Below are 20,628 nucleotides of genomic sequence, written 5' to 3' on the forward strand. Positions count from 1 at the left end.
TTTGGTACTGGGGCTCAAGTTCAGCTTGCATCTGCCAAGACTCCCAGGTCCTTCCCAGCAGAGCTGCCCCAGCCTGCACTGTGTGGTCGGGGACCTCTTTTCCTGGGGCAAGACAGGATGGCCTCTTGCATGGACCTTGAACTTCATTCTTGCATTGCCTGGGACTGCTGATGGATGCTGTTGAGCACCTTGCTCTGATTGCCATGTCCTGTCCTGTGGGACTATGCTCTGGTCAGTGAGGTGCTGCCTGGGCTATGGTCATCCTCAGCTTCCAGCCTGTGCCCTCGTTGATCAGCTGGGTATTGCTAGCCCTGCCCACAGCATCTAAATAGAAAGTAAGGAGTTTCTTCAAGCTCCTATCTTTCCTCTATTTTCAAACACAGTGGTACACTTCTTGGGCTTTACTCTGTCTAAATCCATTTTAAAAGCAATAGTATTCCTTTTCAAATGCCATTGCTTCATGGGACTGAATGTACCACTGCACTATGCAACGTTTTACAAAGCACTTCAATTAATTGCAGGTGGTTGATTCTGAAATTCAAAACAGCAAGGAAAAAAGGTATGTTGATTGTGGTTCTCTTACTTCAGGAAGCCATGACAGTACCTGCTGCACTCCTTTAGATATTGTTACCTGTAAGGGTGAGGCTATGGAGTGCACTGATACTGTGCCCACGACACGAGATGGGATTCATTAGCCTTAATTTCAGCATCTTTAATTTAGATGTCTAAATCTGAACAAGTTATAATTTCCCTTACAGTCAATGCAGACAGAATTCAAAGGGCGAGTCCTGTCACTTTAAGAGAGGTGCTTATTGCAGGTGATACAAATTGCTGTCCCAACCTATTCACTTGACTGTGAAGGATCCCAGGGTGTCGGGATCAGACTTTTATCTCATTTTTAGATTTCTCAAGTTAGATGATATGAACCCCACTCAGGGGGCTAGATTCACAAAGAAGATGCAGGCATCTAAATGCCTCTTTATCCACCAAAGTCCCACATGAGGGCACACAGAAAACCCCTATCTAGCCCTGGAGATGCTTAAATTTTAATCACATATAATAGAATAATTTCTTTCTAATCCATGCTAAAAAGTGGCTCCTCATCTCCAGGTGAAGCAGAAGAAAATGCTTTGTGTCCATAGTGTTCTAAGTCCAAGATCCTACCCAGCACATCAGCTGGGGTGCTCTGGAGAATGACAGCAGTTGCTTTAGCCCTTGTACCTCCATAACACAAGACCTCCTCACATTATTAATACTCTCAGCTCATTTTCTTGAGACTACATCAACATACTCTACACAAGGAAGTACCTTCTCTGCACACTTTCTGCTGCTGTTTTGCAGTAGCTGCATAAACAGCATGTGTGCTTTTGCTGCAGTTCCTCCTTTTTTTTTTCCTTCCCCTGAAATAGCCTGGAGAGGCTGTGACTTAGAATGGAGCAATACTGGGCAGATGGATGTTGGCATCTTGAAGGCAACTGCACTGCAAGACCACAAGGGAACGGAAAGAGTTTTGTGAAAACCATGTCCATTAATCTCCCCTCTCAGGCAGTGACTTTGGTTTGGGTCACAGCCCAGGCTTGGTTTCCCCTTTGCCAAGGAAAGATTTTAAGCCAAGGGACTAACTACACACTAGTGTGACCATATTGTCCTACTTACTCTGAGCAACCCACAGCCCTTCGGAAGGGATGAGAACAGTCTGTTCTGCCTCTGCTGGGAGCTGGTGCCCACTCAGGAGGAGGGAGAGCCAGCTATGCCATTGGAGGCCATTCCCAGCTATGTTTGAAAGATCACAGCGACTGGGGGACGTTCCTGAAGGCTGGGCAAAAGCAAATGTCATTTCTACCATTAGGGCAAGGCAGATCCAGCCTCATCTCAATCCCTGGGAAAGTGATACAGCAAATAAGTCTGGGAACCATTCTGAAACACATGAAGGGCAAGCAGGTGATTAGGAGTAGTCAGTGAAGACAGTCATGCCTGGCCAATATCACAGCAGGGAAATAATCCACCTGCAAGCCATCTCTGATGAGGGAAGAGCAGTGGATGTTTCCCTGGACTTCAGCACAGCTTTTCAAGTTCTTTCCCATAATATACAGAGAAACTGGTGAAGTGCAAACTAGCTGAGGGGGCAGTGAGGTGGGCTGAACTGCCAGGCTCAGTGGGTTGTGATCAGTGGCACAGTCCTGCTGGAGGCCAGTCACTAATGGTGTTCCCTGAGCTTGGAACTGGGTCCAGTTATTTGGTATCTCCGTTACTGATGGGACTTACAACCTCAGCAAGTCTGAGGACACAAAAACTGGGAGGAGTGGGGGAGCCTCCAGATGATCGTGCCACAATTTAGAGGGACCTTGGCAGACTGGAAAAGTAGGCATAGAAGAACCTCATCAAGTTCAAAGGAAAATGACGAGTCCTGTACTCGGGAAGAACAACCCCATGTACCAGTATGAGCTGTTGGGTGACTGGCTGGAAGATAGTATGACAAAAAAGGACCTGGGTCCTGGTGGCCAGCAGCATTCCCTAGGGACAAAGAGGTCAGCAGTGTCCCAGGCTATGTTAAGCAGAGTGCTGTCAGCAGGCTGAGGGAGGTGATCCTTCCCTCTCAGCACTGGCTTATCACGGCTGGTGGAACGTGATCAGTTCTGGGCTCCCTGGTATAAGAGCGAGCTGATTTACTACTGTCAGTCCAACAAAAAGCTGCAAAGATAAGGCACTGTGATACAAGGAGAGGTTATGATCCCTGTGCAAAAACCCTCAGGCAAGACATTCCATATCAAGCGAGTTCAGCAGCTGCAATTAGACCAGTGTGTGAAACCCGCCCAAGGGTTATTCACAGGCATGAGACTGCATGGCACAGAATGGGCTGTGGCCATGCTACCAAGAACTGTCAGACTGAACAAAATGGTGATTCTGCCCACACTGCCGACCAGGAATGGCCCCTATCCCACGCAAGATGCCCAGTACATGGGACAACAAGCTCCGTATGAGTGAAGAGTGTACGGCTGTGGCAAAGAAATCCAACAGGATGCTCGGGACCATCAACAAGGGCATCACTAGCAGAGATAAAGAAGTCATCATCTCACTCTACTCAGCACTTGTCAGGCCACACCTGTGTGAAATGTGTTCAGTTTTGGTCCCCACTGTACAAAAAAGATGTGGATGGGCTGGAGAAGGTCCAGAGAAGGGCTACAAAGATGATCCAAGGACTGGGCAGCCATGTGAGGAAAGGCTGAGAGAGCTGGGCTTGTTCAGCCTGAAGAAAACAAGGCTCAGGGGAGACCTTATCCCCACATTCCAGTATTTAAACAGTGGCTACAAACAAGACAGAGATTCCCAAGTTACTCCTGGGAAATTCTGAACGGACACAAGAGGAAAATTTTTCACAGTGAGAACAACCAGCCATTGGAATAATATCCCCAGGGAAGTGGTGGACTCCACAACGTTGGACACTTAAGATTTGACTGCACAGAGTGCTGGGCCATCTAGTCTAGGTCATGCTTTGCCTAGAAAGGTTGGACCAGATGATCCCTGAAGTCCCTTCCAACGTGGGATTCTAGGATTCTGTGATTCTATGATTCCATAATGTTTGGAAGGATAGTTAATTGGACTGAAGCTCATATATATACACTACCAAATTCCAGTGCCAATGCCTACATCCTGCTGCTACTTAATTTACTAGTATAGATGCAGCCAGCAGAAAAACCCTCCACACCACCTCTGCCTAATCTGGTTCCACTGCTGCTAGTGGGCCTGACTCCAGGATTCGGGAAAAAACACTTACTATCATGTGCACATGTATAGCCCAGAATAAACACTAACACAGCACCAGCTAAAACATCTAAGCAGGGCTTTTTTTCCTCTCATTTTCCTATTCGCTCATGACAAAGTATCTCCCTCCCACATAGGCAAAATGTTAGTAGTCCTTCCTCTCCACACACACTGTAAGAATCCTGCCTTTCCCACAGGCACAGAAAACGTTTTGCAGAAGGAACCATGGCATCTCCACACAGCGAGACTGATCAGCGGGAGACCACACGCACAGCCTGGAACAGATGCCTGTCGCATCCAACCTTCCTTAGAAAACACTGTTGTAACAGTCATTGCTGTGACTGTTTGTACTACAACTGGTTGCCAGCAAGCCAAGCTGTAATGTAGCTGATTGCTATGCAATAGCATCATTCAGCCTGACACAGATGGCCAAAGAATGGAGCAGGGGAGATTGTCATGTGAAAAGCTTGCCATTCCTTTGGTGGGGAACACTGGAAGACACAGCAGGGTGCTTTTAGAAGACTCCCATTGTGCGCAAGTGACACGTCTTTGAAGTGCACAGTTCCTTTCAAGCCCTCCCAACCTGGGATGACTGTTGAAGGTATAGTCCAAGCAAGAGCTAAGGCACTACTTCAGTGTCTGACCTTCACCTGAGGAACCTGCAGACTGCCATGGCGACGGCTGCTGAGGGGCTGGCTGTGGGCTGACTGCTGAACGTTCTATCCCGCACCCTGACCTCAGCCCCTGGGCCCTTCCTGACGCAGGGACCAGCCTGATCCTGACACTTGCCAAAGCTCCTGTGGCCACAGCTCAGCACACGGGAGCACCCCAACGACTGGCTCTGTGGGGCTTGACATATATGTATGTATACACACACACTACTCTCGGTTGTGTGGGGTCACAGCAGCACCATGAGTGCTCTACCAGAGCCCACCCGTGCCGGGCTTCTCCCTGTCCCACCGACAGGTTGCTCTCGGGCTCACAGAAGCGTTTCCACAGTTACCTCCCGGTATTTAAACGCCGTTAAGAAGCCGCCTCCTCGCTCCGCACAGCTCTAGAGGCACCGCAGGGTGCGCCAGACCCGGCAACAGATCCCGCCCCCGCCCCCGCTCCCGCCCCCGCTCCCGCTCCCGTCTCCTCAGCCGCGGCGCCTGCGCTCTGCGCGGGGCACACACGTTGCGCCGAGAAGCCGGCGCCGCGCGCTGTGGGGGAGACGGGAGCGCGCGAGGCGCCGCTGGCCGCTGATTGGCTGGAGCGCGCGAGCGCTCCGAGGGGCCTGTCTGCGCAAGGGGAGCGCGCGCTGTCCTTGGCCGCCGATTGGTCGAGGGACACTGGGGAGCGCGCGGGGTGAGCGCACGCACGAACGTCCGCCGCCGCAGCCAGAGAAGCGTCTTGCCTCGTGATTGGCCGCCGGGCGGTGTCGCACGGAGCGGGAGGGGATGGGGAGGCTCGCTGATTGGCTGAGAGAGGTGGAGGGGGTGAGGCGGGTGCGGGCTCAGATTGGCGAGAGTGCGCGCGCCCTTGCGGAGGCGTGCTCGGATTGGTTGGGCGCCGCGAGGCGGCCGGGGACCGTTGGAGCGGGGAGGCTGAGGCGCTCGGCCGCCTGTGCCCGCAGAGCCGGCGGCGTGGCGGCGAGCGGCGGAGCGAGACCGGGCAGCCCCGGGACTCCCCTACCCCTGACCGCCGCCCCCGGGAGAGGTGCGTGCTTGGCGGGACGCAGGCAGGCGCCGGCGGGCCAGGCGGGCCCGCTCCGGGCACCGCTACCGCCCGCGGGGTAGGAGGGTGCGGGGCCTTGCAGGGCGGAGGGTGCCCTGCTCTGCCGCTAACCGGGCACGGTGCAAGGACCGGCGGGCGGGCAAGTCGGGGGCGCGCCCCTCCTGCCTGCGAGGTCCTAGTGGCAGCGCAAGCCGGAGCCCCTCGCCTCAGCCCCGGCAGCTGCGGGTGCGGTAGCGGGGCTTGCCGGGCTCCGGGCCTGGCGCGGAGGAAGTGCCGAGCGAGCGCCCTGCGGGAGGCCTGGGACGGAGAAGAGCTGAGCTGGCGCTCGTAAGCGCGCCCCGGATACCTTGGAGGGAGCCCGCGAGTTTACCTGCCCCGCGCTCCGCGCCGCAGCTCCCCGCGGGGAGGCTGCTGGCTGGCAGCGGGAGCGTCCTGGCGCCCGAGCGGTGCTGGCTGCGCCTCACTGTTCGTCTTGGAGCAGGCAGATGCTCGCGTAGACGCAGAATCTGCGGGCTTCGTTTCTTTGTAATTAACGAGAGACGCAATCAGGGCAAATGTAGCATAATCATAGCTGTAACTGCAAAATAGCAAGAGGAGATGTTATTTTCCTGTGTAAAACCACGGCTTTCTCGGGAAAAAAAAACAAAAAAACCCCCACCCAACTTGGTTTTTTCTTCTCTTCCACCCCCCCCCCCTCCCCCCCAATCTTTTTAGATTGTCTTTAAATGTTCGAAGAAGGAACTGAGCCCAGGAAAGTGAAAGTTGCCCTGAGAGACTTCTCAGTGTAATCCAGGTAATGTGATCTGTCGTGACTACCTTGGGTATTGAGCTTAAAAACTTGTATTATTTAACTAATTTCAAGTGCCTGTTTCTCACACTTGCATAACTGATGTTGAAACTTTTTCATTTATGACAAACTTCTGGTATGAAGTAGTGATTTCTGCAGTTTATGTGAAGTATTGCACATGTAAAAGTATTCCCATGTGAGGTGCAATCCTGTATTTAAAAAACCCCACGCAATGGCATTCTTGTGCAATAGATCCCTCAGCTGGGGATGGTGAAACCACTGGATATTCTTATGGAGACCTAAGGGAACCTCAGTGGTGGCAGAGCATCAGCGAAGTACTTCTTTTGGAGGGGCTTGGTGAACCACTGAAAATGGGCTGGATAGCACAAGGATACTTTGAAAGTTGTTTCTGTGTTGCTTGATATAATGTGTCTAATAGATTTGAGTTGTTAGAGTTTGGTTAATAGTTGTGCATTACTGCCTTTTAAAAATGCTTTGTACTGTTGGTTTTCTTTTCTTACTCTGATTCCTGGAGCTGACTGTGTTGCCTGAGGGCCACAAAGATGCTCTGAGAGCTGGAGCACCTCTCCTATGGAGCCAGGCTGAGAGAGCTGGGCTTATTCAGCCTGGGGAAGAGAAGGCTCTGTGAGACCTTAGAGCAGCTTCCAGTGCCTAAAGGGGCTGACAAGAAATTGGAGAGGTGCTTTTGACAAGGGCCGGTAGAGACAGGACAAGGGACAATGGCTTTAAACTGACAGAGGGGAGATTTAGATTAGATATTAGGAAGAAGGTGGGGCCCTGGCACAGGTTGCCCAGAGAAGCTGTGGCTGCCCCATCCCTGGCAGTGTTGAAGGCCAGGTTGGACGGGGCTTGGAGCAACCTGCTCTAGTGGAAGGTGTCCCTGCCTGTGGCAGAGGGTTGGAACTGGATGAGCTTTAAGGTCCCTTCCTACCCCAAACCATTCTGTGATTCTGTGATGCTGTGATTCTGTTTGGTGTGGCTGCCCAGTGACAAAACATTCTATATGCCTGCACCAGTGGGTCAAAAAGTCAGAAGTCTCAGGTTTTAAAAGTTGGCAAATGCTGGATTGAAGAATCGAGTTTTTTCTCTCCCACTTTCTTTTCCCTGGTAAGTATATATGATCCTCTGCTCCTGAATGGTATCATAAAGTATACGGAAAGGAAAGGCGGTAACCCAAAAGCATTGCTTTAAGGCTCTTGCTTTTTTTGTTTCCTCTTCTCCAAAGGATATTTTAGATTCATGGGTAGTTTAGATAAAAGGACTGACCTGAAGACTGCCCTTTTAGGGAAGGGGGAAGAGAAGAATCAATCACTGTAGACAGTGTAGGGCAGACTGAGCGGTAATTTCTCTCCCCAGAACATGGACACTTTGCAAAGGCTCTCCACGGGGAGTGGTACAGTCTTTTCTGAAGTTCTTTTCCAGATTAATCAATTCATGTCATGTTTCCAGCAGCATCATTCACTTGACCCTTAAATTCTTGCTATGCTTTATCTGACCAGGATTCTACTCCACAGGTAGCTTGCTTAGGTCATTGCCTTCAGCATATTATCCTCCTTGAATCCTCTGGGTTTCTGCTTCATGTCATTATCATACATGGGATTCTTGTCTTTGGTTTGAAGCTGTTTGATATATTCCCAGTCTGCTACTGACGTCTTGCTCAGTACTAAGAAGGGTGCTCCCTGCTCTGGTGTTTGGGATGCCAGTTTCACTACTTGCTACGTGAGTTTGCATTTATGAGGGCACATCCAGCAGACCTCTGTGTAAGTGCCTCATGACACCCACCTCATTGTTCATTAAAGTTCTTGTGATGAATTGTCTCAAAGTTGCTGTTTTTTTGCAGCAGACTTCTTGTGTTAGGCTGTGGGTTATTTTCCTTTATATGCTGTCTGTGTTGCAGCAAATACATTCAGGCGTCTGGTTTAGCACAGAACCTAGATGTTTCAATAATAATATGAATTTTAAGAAGTGATGAATGGTATAGAAAACTTAGGGAGAAGCCGTAATGAAAGAACAAGGGCTTTTGCAATATCATAAAGGCATAATTTTTCTATCAGTTTAATTACATTACGTACCAGTACCACAGGGTGGCATTAGGACTGACAACTACAGTTCTTTGTAGCCGTGAACATGTGTTATCTATTGTAGGTTGTGCCAGCTGACAGGTTTGGAAGAGGAAGAAAATGAAGTCTTGAGGTTTAAACCAAGGACTCTGGGATTAATTGGTGCATTAACCAGAATGCACTGCATGTGCTCTGGCTACATGCTTTGGAGGGCCTGGCTTCATCTGCCTGATCTGTTACAGGCTTCCACAGAACTCAGCTGATGTATTCAGATACAGCACTTTTTGCAAATAATTCCCTAGAACTCCTTTTGAAAGGAAAGGTAAATAATTCTCTTAGGTCAGACATGGTAGTGTGTAGACACTACCCTGTAGTTATGGAATGCATCACGTGGGAGTCACAAAGACAGTTCCCCAGCAGGTGTGAAGGGCTGGCTGTCAGCATTCCACAGACAGCACAGCCTCGTTCTCTGACCATTTTCTATCTCTGCTGCTTTCTTTTACTTTGTGGTTTCAGGGTTAGGTTATCTGGTGATAAGGGTTTGAATTCACAATGTTCGTATTAAGTTAATATTTCTGGTTTTTTTCCTCTTGAGTACCAGGGAGAAGAAATTGTGACTGTATTGTGTATGTTTGGTTTAGTGTTTCAACAGGTTTCTACTGATAAACTGTGATTAAATTTAAATGGTTTCATGGGCCTTTTCCATTCTTGTGGCGTTCAAGGGCTACTGGAAGGAATTAAAGTATTTTAACAGCTTAGCTGTGCTAAAGTAATACATATTTATAAAAATACTTGCACCAATGAAGGTTAATTTTAAAATGATTGGATGTGTAAAGTGCGTACTCTAGTTACAAAACACTTAAGATCTTAGTAACTCTACTGTAAGTAGTTACTGTCTGCCTGCAAGTGTGAGTTGTTTTTTAGACTTTGAGTCCTGCTGCTTTCAAGTGCAGCTTTTTACTTCATTTAAGAAATGAAGGAGTGAAGAGGGTGTTCTGCCGTAACACAAATGGTGAGGGAGCCTAGTCCCTAAACACAGGGAAAGTGACAAAGCTAAAGGAGAAAAGCTCTTAGTTTTATGGAAGACCATGGTAAGAATGATGAATTCAAATTTTACACTTGACTTACTTTGCTTTTCCTTTCTTAAAGAAAGAAAACATTACATTTGGTCAGAGATTTGGAATGTTGAATTACAGTTGAGCAGAAAAGAAGCTGTCAGTTATGCACGTGTTACAGATGGCAACAGCAATAAAGACCACGTAGAGCTGAACGTTCAGGACTGAATATTCTGAAAGGGATTTTATGGAGTATGGTCTGCAAAGAGCAGTTAGATGGGAGGCAGGGAAGGGGTGAAGTTTCCAGTTCTACTGTAATGTGTTCTGTGTTACTGCTTGTAGGTCAGGTTTTTATAACAGCAAAACAGATGTTGAGAATAAACTTATGGCAACAGTAAACAATAAGAAAAATGGACTGGGTAATAGTATTGTTTAACTTGCTGTGTGATTGTGATCCTACAGGTTGTATAGGAGAGTGGACAGCAAATTAGTTGGAAGTAGGTGTGCTATGAAGTACACACATCAAATATTTCTTTCCCTGGTTACCTATGGATGCGACCACAGTATAGTTTGGGTTTGTTTTTTTTTAATACATTGCCAGATGACAAGCCTGCAAGTCTTGAGAGGCTTAACAGTGGAACAGCCTGGCTGTGCAGGCATGGAAGAGTTATCTACAGGGAGAGAGGTGCCTTAGGGACAGGCAGAATCCAGGTGAAAAGCACAACAGTATTCTTTGAGGTTGTTTATTTATATTATTTTTTGCAGTGCTTATGGAATCTTATCTTTTAATTACTGTTATTCTTTTATTTATGTTTCATAGAATGATCACATCAAAGGAAATATCTGGGCAGAAGGGAGGCACCAGTGGTTTCGACAACTATTTTGGGTACAGCCAAATTTTTGAAGAAGGTATCATGTTTCTGGCAGCTCAGACAAAGTTAAGGCTCCTGGGACTATATATGTGTTCACTTTCCCATTGACTGCAGCAAACGGCAGCTACACTGTTAAATTTAGATTAATGTAAAGTCCTTATTCTGTACTTTCACACCCTTTTAATAATGTCTAACACTCAAAAAAAACTTTGTAGACTGTGAAGTTTACATTTTAAGTTAATATAGGCAATAAAATCATTATGTAAAGAATTAAAATTGGGAAGCTTCCCTGCTCTCTCCCCCCCTTCCCCCCCCAATTCAGTTGTGATCATGGAAGCAGTTCATGTTTACTGGTGTTTGTCACAGTCCCTTTGACTGGAATTTACCATCTCTGCAGGTGTGCCAAAGGAGCAGGCTGTGAACTTTTTCTGATGTGCTAAAACTTTTCATCTAAGGTGATGACATCTGAAACGAGGCAGGAAGGGAAGGTCTTGCATGGATTACTATTGCTTGGTGAAGATGGTAGCGAGTGATAGGGATCTAGAGGTGATGAAAGATACTGAAAATGGTATTATCTTCTTCTGGCGTGGCTGATTTGGGAGGAAGGCAGTGTTTATGCTCTGTACTGTTGTCTGCCAGCTTGAGACCTGCATTAGTTTGCATTCTGTCAGTGTTCATGTACATGTGTTTCTCTGTTGGTGGTTCAGTCCTTATACTGTTCGGGCTCCATCTGTTGGTCTAGGTTAATGGAAAAAAGGGCAAAAATGTAACTCAAAACACTTCCTCATAAATACTCCATTTTGGTGAAGAGGCAATTTGGGAATTCTCTCTTGCGTGCTAGTAAGCAGTTCTGGGAACCTGCAGATTAAAATGGCTAGAAAGGGGATTGTAAGATTCACACTGGAAGTGCAGATTGCACAGAAACCCCCTGCAGTGTTATAAAGAAGATGAGTCTTCCCTTCCTGAGAGGGAGAAGTAAGCTGCTAATTAGTGTATTTACAACTTCTTATTGCTTGAAAATCCTGGTGTAATATTTCATTTATCTAACATTAACATTGCATTATTTAAAGAAAACAATTTTAACTACTACATTTGCTCATTTGGAGGCTCGTGGTAGATCTTATGTATAGACATTGCTCTTAACTTCAGCCTCAAAATCAACAGGGCAGGTTGTTAAAAATCTGTTTCTGTTCCTCAGGCTTTTGGGCAATAAAGGAAAATAAGAGTTTGTGATGGCTCTCCAGTTATTCAAGAAAAGCATTTTTGTATTCTAGGCACTTCTTGTCCTTCCTTCTATGCATACTCTCTTTAGTTTGCTGAAAAAGAGATCTGACTGTGCTGTATGTCTTTTAAACACACAACATTGTCCCTAATAGCTTGCAAGGTTTTTTTTGTTTCCCATTCTTAACAGTTTCCTGTTTACTAAAAATGGATATATATTGCTATGTACCTAAAATAATACCTTGTGGTATTCTTTTAAAGCTCTCTTTGGTTTTGTTATTTTAAACTTCACAAGAAGTAGGCTGCTAGCATTGCAGTGCCTGCTGTTGATCTCACCAGCCCCTCTGTATTATGAGTCCTGAGCCATAAATTCTTTAGGTCAGGGATTTCCTTGTGCTCTGGGCATTGAACAGTTACATCCATGAAGTGAAATCTTGTGGGGTTACAGTAACTCAGGTGTTTTGGAGCTCTATCTGGATTTGAATTTTTTCTATTTTGTCGTGAGGTAATCTGGAGCTTCTTTTTAAAATAGTGTTAAAAGCTCTCAAAGGTTTTGAAAGAAACCCATGGTTAAATATTGTTGCTTGTTCCATCTTTGTTTAATTTGTATCTAGTAAATTCTTTATCAGTTTCTTACTAGCTGGGAAGATAAGATTGCTGGTCTTGTATTGGGGCTTAGACCAGTGCTAAGATTGTTTACTGTATCAGAAAATTAAAGCACTAAGGACTGGCTGAGGATGTATGGCTGTGTGCAATGTCCTGTACAAACAAAACGGATGGCATTTTATGCCTTGAAAAGAATCTTACAGTATAAGCAGAAGTGGCAAGGCGTGCAATAGGGAAATATTTAGTTCTTAGTACTAAATCTTTTTTTCCTAGACTTCTTGATTGCCCATTAATTTTCAAGATAGTTTACTGTATAATATGTGCATGTTTTTGCAAAATCTTGTATAAGAGTATTATAGTCCACTGTATTTATTAAAAAAAAAAAAAAAAAGAAAAGGAACCATTGACTTGTATAGAATTTCACTGCAAAGTTATAATCCATTCTCTTGGTCTTAGTCTAGTGTTTTTGGGGTTTTTTCCCCTTATGCCCTCTCCTAGACTGAAGTCAGTTTTTAATGCTTCCATAAGATCTTTACAAGTCAAGTCCAATACTTGTAAGAAAGCTTTCTCTTAAAAATCTGTGAGAGATCCAGACCTTCAAGTTTTTAGGAAACCGTGACACTAGGAGATGCATTTTCTTTCTCAAAGATGCTCTGTTTCTCCTGTTGCTGTAGATGCAGAAGTAATGTCTTAAAGTAATTTTAGTACTTTTGTGCACTATTTTTTATGCTTCAATTTCTTACTCCATACAGTGATGGGAACATAGTTTGAAATGTTAAGTTAAACTAGGAGAATTATCAGAAATGGTTAGAATATTCATTAAAAGAAGATGTTGCCAGTCTACTTGAGTAAGTATAACGGGCTTGTCTTTTTGTTTTCCTGGGTTTTGGTCTAAGTGTGTTACATGTGTCCCCCAAAATAACTTCTAGATTGCGTTCCTTTTCCTAGTAAGAGGCATAGGGGGATGAAGGAATACTTTTCATCAATTACATATATTAACGTTTGACTGCTGATAAAAGGGAGATCGGAATATGAACCAAGAAAGGATGAAGAACAAAGGAATGAGTAAGACAGCACCAGATATTTTGGATAGAGAGGGAGATAAGGAGATGAAATCAATCTTTGTGGGATTTTTGTTCAAGTTATTAAGAAAAAGTAAAAATGCTTCAGCATCTTTTTACTGAAATCTAAGATTGTTATTGTTAATCAAATTTTTTATGACACTTTAGAAATTGCTTAAAATTGTTTAAATCAAATGTCAGCTGAAGTCATACAAGTTCAGAAGCCCAAAACAAATGCCTGAAGTGCTAAACCAGATGTGACAGCAATAATATTTTTTGCAAGTACAGATGTGCCCTGAAGTTTTATTCAGTATCTTCATCCCAATGACAGATTCATTCAAATTTTTAGAAGTGAATGAACTGACAAGGAGTGAAAGCTTTTCTGTAAACCACCCATGAAGATGTGTTCCTTCTCATTGGAAAATCAGCAGACAGTTACAAAACTTCCTTCACTGGGTGTCAAGTATATTTAAGATCAATATATTCCCCAAATTAGTAGTCTGATTATTTTATTTTTAATTACAGATTATTTCTGAACATAAATAGGTATAAGCACAATTTTACCCTCACAGCATTATCGGTGATAATAATCAGAAATATTATTTCTGCTAGTGAAATGCAACATCAAAAATCTGAACAAACTCAAATTTCACAATTCATAAATTAGCTTGTATTTCTGTGGCCTTCTGTTTGGCTGATGGGGCTGCACTTCAGTGGTTTTCTGGAAATGGTTATCAAATCATGAAGATCCGAATCTCCTTTGGAGTGTATCTTAAGAGTGGAAATACAAAATAAACCAAAATTGACTTTACAGCAAAAAAAAAAAAAGGCCAAACAACTCTCTAGTTAATTAACCTATTTAGTGACTAAATTACAGTAATAAAAAAGCAATGAGGAAGCACCTGAAATTGCAGAGATGGAATCCAAACAATGAAATTTCAGTTTATAGTCTCTAAGGGAGTAGGAAGTCAATACAATAGCAGGGAATGACAGATGTGTGACTCCTTAAATGGTGGCCATAGTTAGGGCAAGATCACAAGGGCTGCTCTCTTAGCTAAGATTAATTACATAGTCTGTCTCCCTCCCTTAGATTTGAAGAGGAAAAGCTGCTTCTTTAGGCCGTTACCTACAGCTGATGAGCTCCAAGAAGAGCGAAACCTTTTAAGATAGGTCCTGTAGTATTGGCCTAACAACCATCATCAGGGTTTGCTCGTGTTCCTGTTTGCGCATAAGCTACAAGTGCAATCAGGAACCACAGAAAAAGGTGGTCCAGAGGCATCCTGGCTAAGCCCATTACAGCGAGTCAAGGGGAAAACAGATGTCAGGTTCTACTTCTTATTTATATGTCAGTTTTTGTGCAGCCAGGAGTATATGTATAATGCATGCGTGTGGTGTGGGAAGATCTTTTAAAGGTACGGAGAGAACTGTGAAACAGAAGAATGGAATATAAACAGGAAAAGAAAAAAAACCTGAGCAAATTAAGAAAAATGGCTGTGTTTATGGTGCTATTGAAGATATTTTGGATAGTGACTTACTGTAGAATTCTCCACATTTATTGATAAGGAATTTATAAATTGACTGTCAGATTGTCACAGAGGTTACCCCTGAGGCAAAAGAACAGGGTTATTTGACCTATTTAAAGAAGGTGAATGGATGAAGGGAAATGTCAGATTTTTTGAAGGTTGGCATCAAACATACTGAGCTGTAGCTTTAAGGTACTAACCTGGCACAGTTTTTTTGTGTTTTAAGGTGAATATTACCTCGTAACAAGTATATACAAATAACTGTTAGCATTTAATGAGTTTTTTCTAGTATTATTTAATAATAATGAAACTATGTTTCTCCAGTGAGTATTTTATTGCAGTGCAGATAACTCCCTGCTGATTCTCAACATTATGAATTTAAATAATAGCCATCTTGAACTAGAATCTCCCATGGGATTTGAGGCCAGTCTTCCCATTACAGTAAAAAACCCCAGCCCTTTTTTATATGTGTATGTAGACATATAGATACATACACACGGTTATGTATGAGTAAATCATCATTATAATATTACCATGTCTCAATAATTTCCAGCAGCCTCAGCCTCTGACTGGCTGAAATCAGAGCAGGTTGTGGCCTACCTGGAGTATCTAAAGTTTAAAAAGCAAGTGCAACTGCGTGGTGTCAGGCTCTGGCTGCAGCAGTTGCTTCAACTCTTACACTTTGGTTTCTGATTTCAGCTTAAGTGTATTTGACTTCAGACCCGAAGGCTGAAGTCGGTGTTAGTACCGATACCCACTTCCCTGGCACGTCAAAGCAAAACTCTGCCAATACTGGGCTCGTATCACTGATTTCAGATTTTCTTTCCTAAAGTTGCTGCCTCTTAAAGCAGACCATATTCTGTGGAACCAGCACCATCCTTACTGTAAATTCAAGCACTGTTCTGTCGCTGCAGGGAGGAAATTCTGTATTTTACCGCATCAGACTCAAGCAGAGCACTTGAGCGCTCTGTTGCAAGTTTTCTGTACTTCCGCCTTAGGTGATGAGTGTAAATTTAGCCCCTGTGGTCAGAGCAAGAACTGACATGAAAACCAAAACCTGTGGAACTAACTTTTACTTCCAGCTCTCCACACTTACAAGAATTCTTGGAACTTTGGGAGACATCCAGCCAGAAGATACTGGCTCTGGCGTGAAAATTCAACTGCAGTTGGTTTTAACAGCCTTTAAGGAAAAAGCACAGTGGGTTGAACCTACTCCTAGTCCTATCCTTAAGTGAACCAAGAGCTGTCATAGTGCAAGTGTCCTCTCCAGATTGCCAAAGATTACAAAAAGCTTTTTGAGGAACAAATACCTGTGGAAATCACCCAGGACTGACCACGTAGCTTCACTGTCACATCAGCATGAGTGGAAGCGGAGTAAGTTATTTGATGATACTGCTTTTGCAAGAATAGCAAACCAGGATGTTCATCATGAGACACCTCTGTGTGTGCACCTCACACCTTTATTGTGCTTTAGGTTTTCCCTTCTAAAGGGGCTGGTGGCGATACAGATGGTTTGTGTTTAGGCATATTTCTTTAAGTACTGGAAGTTTCAGCCTTTGGTTGAATTGAGTGTTATTAAAGATAAGGAGTTAAATTCATAGAACCATAGAATCACAGAATGGTGTTTGTTGGAAGGGATCTTAAATCTTATCCAGTTCCAACCCCCTGCCATGGACCGATGCACCTTCCACTAGACCAGGTTGCTTCAAGCCCCTGTGTCCAACCTGACCTTGAACACTGCCAGGGATGGGGCAGCCACAGCTTCTCTGGGCAACCTGTGACAGTGTCTCACTACCCTTGTAGTGAATAACTTTTTCCTAATGTCTAATTTCAGTGTTGTTAATCCATTTTTTATATGTACACCAATTCTGTAAGTTTTGAAAATCTCCTAGTCCCACTTAGCACGTAAGCAACCTGTAGACCTCTGATTTTTCTTGTGACTTGGTTGTACCGTATTTACTTTGCCCATGATTTCTGTTTCTTTTTAGCAGTAAGAGAGAAAATGGGTTTGGTTTATATCATACAATAGAGATTTCTAATTTGGAGTGAGAAAAGGGGAAGCTAAACAAAACTAGACTAACACATTATCTTACTGCTAAGAATGCCTCAGTGTAGGGTAGAGGTAAGAAAAATGCATCTTTCCACTCTAAGAGTAAGGTTACATTTTGGGGCAGACAAAAGACAAATACAGCTGAAGAGTCAGAGATCAATTAAATCCTTATAGTCATATGGTGCCCAGGTTAACTGTCACCGTCACAAACAGCAGGGTATAATCACACATGGTGAGTAACCGGAGGTGAATAGCAAGGTGTCTGCTGAAGTAAGTCATGTTAAAAATGCAAGCCAGTTGAATTTCATCTCCTCTGTTACTGGCCACAGTAGAGGCATATAAAGTTATGCACATAAGGGGGTACGAGAGGGGAGAGGAGAAACAGTCATAGGTTTATACATCCGCTCCTAACTGTCCCTGAGGAATAGTGTCCCACTGCTTTAGTATAGTTCCGTGCAAACTTCAGACCAATGCTCAGTCATGCTCAAAACAAAAAAAAACAAAAAAACCCCAAACAAACAAACAAACAAACAAAAAACCCACAAAAAAACCCAAAACAAACAAAAAAAACCAAACCCAACCCCCCCCAAAAATAGCTTAATAAATAATCTTTACATATATTCTTTATGCTCTGTTAAGACTATAAAGCGTCTCTTAAAAAAGAATCTTGTTATTCCTGCTGTCTAAAGTGTGTGTCTAAAGTGGCGTGCCTACATATTGAATGCTCTGTCCTGTTTCTTATTCATCTCTGAAAGCAGATGATGAAGTAGCAAAGGGGTAGTAGAAAATTATAAAGACCTGATGTGAGTGATCTCTGTGCAAGCAACAGCTAGCCTCCAGATTCTTCTGCTTAGAAAAGGGACGATATCTGAGGATTGTTCATGCCTCGTCCAATGCAGAAACGGGTATGGAGGCAGGAAGAAGTGGAATTAGCCAGTGAAGAGTCTAAAAGCAGCAGAAAGATGATGAGGAACCATTCTGGTCTGACACAGTATGGCTATTCTTACATTCTTGCTTAAAATAAACAGAACCCATGCCCCTACACATTTCCAAGAGTGCAGAATGGAGTGTTACAGGTTTCTTGGTCTTACACAAGAACCATAGAAAAGATGACACAGTGCTACAGTTTTAACCCTGACCTTTAAAGGAGAATCCAGCTTTTCCAGAATAATCAAAGTATAACAACTCTGAGCCCAATGAGAAATAATCTTAGATTTTTTTTGTGAAATTCAGAGGTGTTTGATTTCTAGCTTTATATAAATAGCAGGAAATACTACCTGGATCTCAAAGTACTTGGCTTTCAAGAAGTTGAACTATCTCTGCTGGCAAGTGAGACTTTTTTTGATGCAAGGACCTTCGGGGAACCTCACTTGTCTGCGTAATTTTCCCGAGATTCAGTGGCAATGTAGAGTGAGGGAAGGAAGAGAGCAGATTCTTTCTTTAATTAAACACTGCTAATCCCAAGTTGTGACATCTTAATGCATAGGCTCTTTTGAAAAACTTTACCTTTGAGGCACTCAGAGGGTAGAAGGCAGGAAGTATAAGGGAAGAAATGAGAAATCATTAGGCCTAGTCTGTAGGAAACAATTGTACTGTCTAACATTAGAAAGCCTCAGACTGGATGGAGGTTGAGCATGTTGTATTATGGCCAAACCACAGAAAGCTGCCTGGTATCTTTGGTATTTGTGTATGCAGTTTAAGATGGTGCTTAAAGAAACACTGAGGTTAGGATTTAACATTTCCCTTTCAGTCTTGGCCATTCCCCTTCAAATACATCTACTAAGATACAGTATTTACTATTGTTTTTATAAAAGTCTGATTAATTCTTAGGGTAGATTTTATTAAAACTCCTTCCTAATTTCATCTTCTGAATCTGTATTGATTATTGCATGAGTTCTTCGTCTATGAGTTCTAATGTTTGTAGGTATTTGCACCTTCAGGTAGCATGTAGCCACATGTTCCAGAAGGCACAGAAAAATGAAATGCATTTTATTACTGTGTTTCATGGGTAGAGGAAGATTAAAATTCACAGTTACTTTATTTTGGAAAAGCTGTTTTTTCTGCTTTCTGCAGCAGTTTTGGTCCTTACCTCTCATCTCTCAGTTTGCCCAAGTCAAATAACTGTCCTGCACTACTGCTCATGGCCATCCAGTCATTCCTGTGCAACGCTGCCATCCGCTGTTGATCTTTACATGTCACCTCCTGATTCCTCTGTTGTGGTTTTCTGAATGGAGAAGGCTTCATTTGACCTTCCCTTGGCTGCTCAGCTTTGTTGACATGCCTGTGTTGATTTGGGCGCACAGGAGCACAGGGAGCGTTTGGTACAAGGCATGATTACATAAGCTGAGGTCCCTCAGTGTGGAAGACCAGCAGCTAGGGAGGAGGTAAGTTGAAGATCTATAAAGTCATGAATGTCGTGGAGAGGGTGGATAGTGATTGACTGTTCTGTACCTCTCACTAGATGAACTGTGAGGTTTGTGAATCTGGTAGGAGGAAGGAGGTGACTTGTTGTGCTGTGGGTTTCACACTTGGGAATTCTTGCTGGAGAGTGTTGTGAATGTCAGAAGTTTATGGGCAGTAAAGGGACAAGCATAGGCTTGTGGGGGGAAAAAGCTGGTGGTGGTTACTGAACACAGAGAATCACTCTGGCTCAGGATGTCTTGGCATGGCAAACTTTAGGAACTTGAAAGGAAGTCCTTAGGAGGTTTTTCTGTATGCTTGCCATATCCTTTGTATTCTTGCCTGCACATCTGGTTTGGGTTCCTCTTGGAGACATGATATTCCCTTGGCAAGCTGGATTTGGCCCAGCAGTGTGCTGTTATTCTCTCTCTTAGTAGAACTTAGCAATAAAATAATTCAGGCTTTTAATCATGACCAAGCACGTTTCTTCTAAATCCTTCTTTAGCATTTTATCTGAATTCTTTTTATGACTAGAGTCCAACAAACTTGATCTGGGTTCCTGTTACGGAAATCTTTGGGTGCAAAGCTGCTGTTTTGATGGTTTTTTGATGTGTAAGAACTTCTGTTGCAGTGTAAATGACAGTTCTAGATGCGTGTTGCCGCTGTCCTTTTTGTAGCAATATAGTGCATGGTTACTGTAGGCATGGTCTTGGGACTTCTTCAGCATAGCGTGATCATATAGCGTATGCTAGGTAGTTAGCGCATACTAAAGTGGTAGCGTATGCTAAAGACAGAACAGAAATGCAGCACGGTTGTCCCAGGCAGGTGTTGGTGCATGTGTACTCCTTATCCCAGGCATTGCGGATCTGTCGGAGGTTGAGGAATGATGAAGTAGATACCAGGTGTTCAGAAGAAGCTCATCCCAAAATGTGAAGGATAAAATGGAATGGAACAACGTGTTTGAACATTTTGTGTGATACTGGAGAATCCCCAGTGCATTCACGTTGTCCTTTGTTGCTACTTAAATATATTTGAGTGTTTTTTCTCCACATGTCCATTTGAAGGTGATTGTCCATCTTGAGAATTTTTGTCTGTCTTGTTATTTCAATCTATGCATATTTCTTGGCACTTTGCTCACGTGTTGTGCCACAAATGTTAAAAACCCCCGGCAAAAAAAACAAACAACAATGCACAACCAGCCAAAAAAAAACCAACCACCCAGCAAAAAAATCCCCACCAAAACCCCAACCAAACACCCCCACCCCCTTCAAGTAAAGCAAACCAACCAAACCAAAACCCAATGCAGAACAAACTGCAGTTTACTTTTCCTATTTTCTGATGTGAGCAACTGCAATTTCCATCCTTAGCATAACTGCAGTTATTCTTGTTTGAGCTCATTCCTGATTTGAACTTGAGAGAGATTTAGAGTGTAAAGGTGAATATAGACTTTACATCTTTCTTCTTCCCAGCTTCATCAGTAAGGGACCCTTCTGT

General features: G+C 43.8%; 1 protein-coding gene across 7 annotated transcripts in view; it reads left to right on the plus strand.

Moving 5' to 3' along the window:
* The first annotated feature begins 5,304 nt into the window (after positions 1-5,304).
* The window catches only part of DTNB (dystrobrevin beta), a 196,097-nt gene continuing 180,773 nt past the window's right edge, over positions 5,305-20,628 (plus strand). For all 7 annotated transcript variants that reach the window (XM_030491008.1, XM_030491010.1, XM_030491011.1 and 4 more), the window contains exons 1-2: positions 5,305-5,460; positions 6,193-6,271. The gene's annotated coding sequence lies outside the window, so the exon portion shown is untranslated. The remainder of the gene's footprint in view (positions 5,461-6,192; positions 6,272-20,628) is intronic.

The sequence above is a fragment of the Strigops habroptila genome, chromosome 6 (assembly GCF_004027225.2).
Source record: "Strigops habroptila isolate Jane chromosome 6, bStrHab1.2.pri, whole genome shotgun sequence".
Taxonomy (NCBI): Eukaryota; Metazoa; Chordata; class Aves; order Psittaciformes; family Psittacidae; genus Strigops; species Strigops habroptila.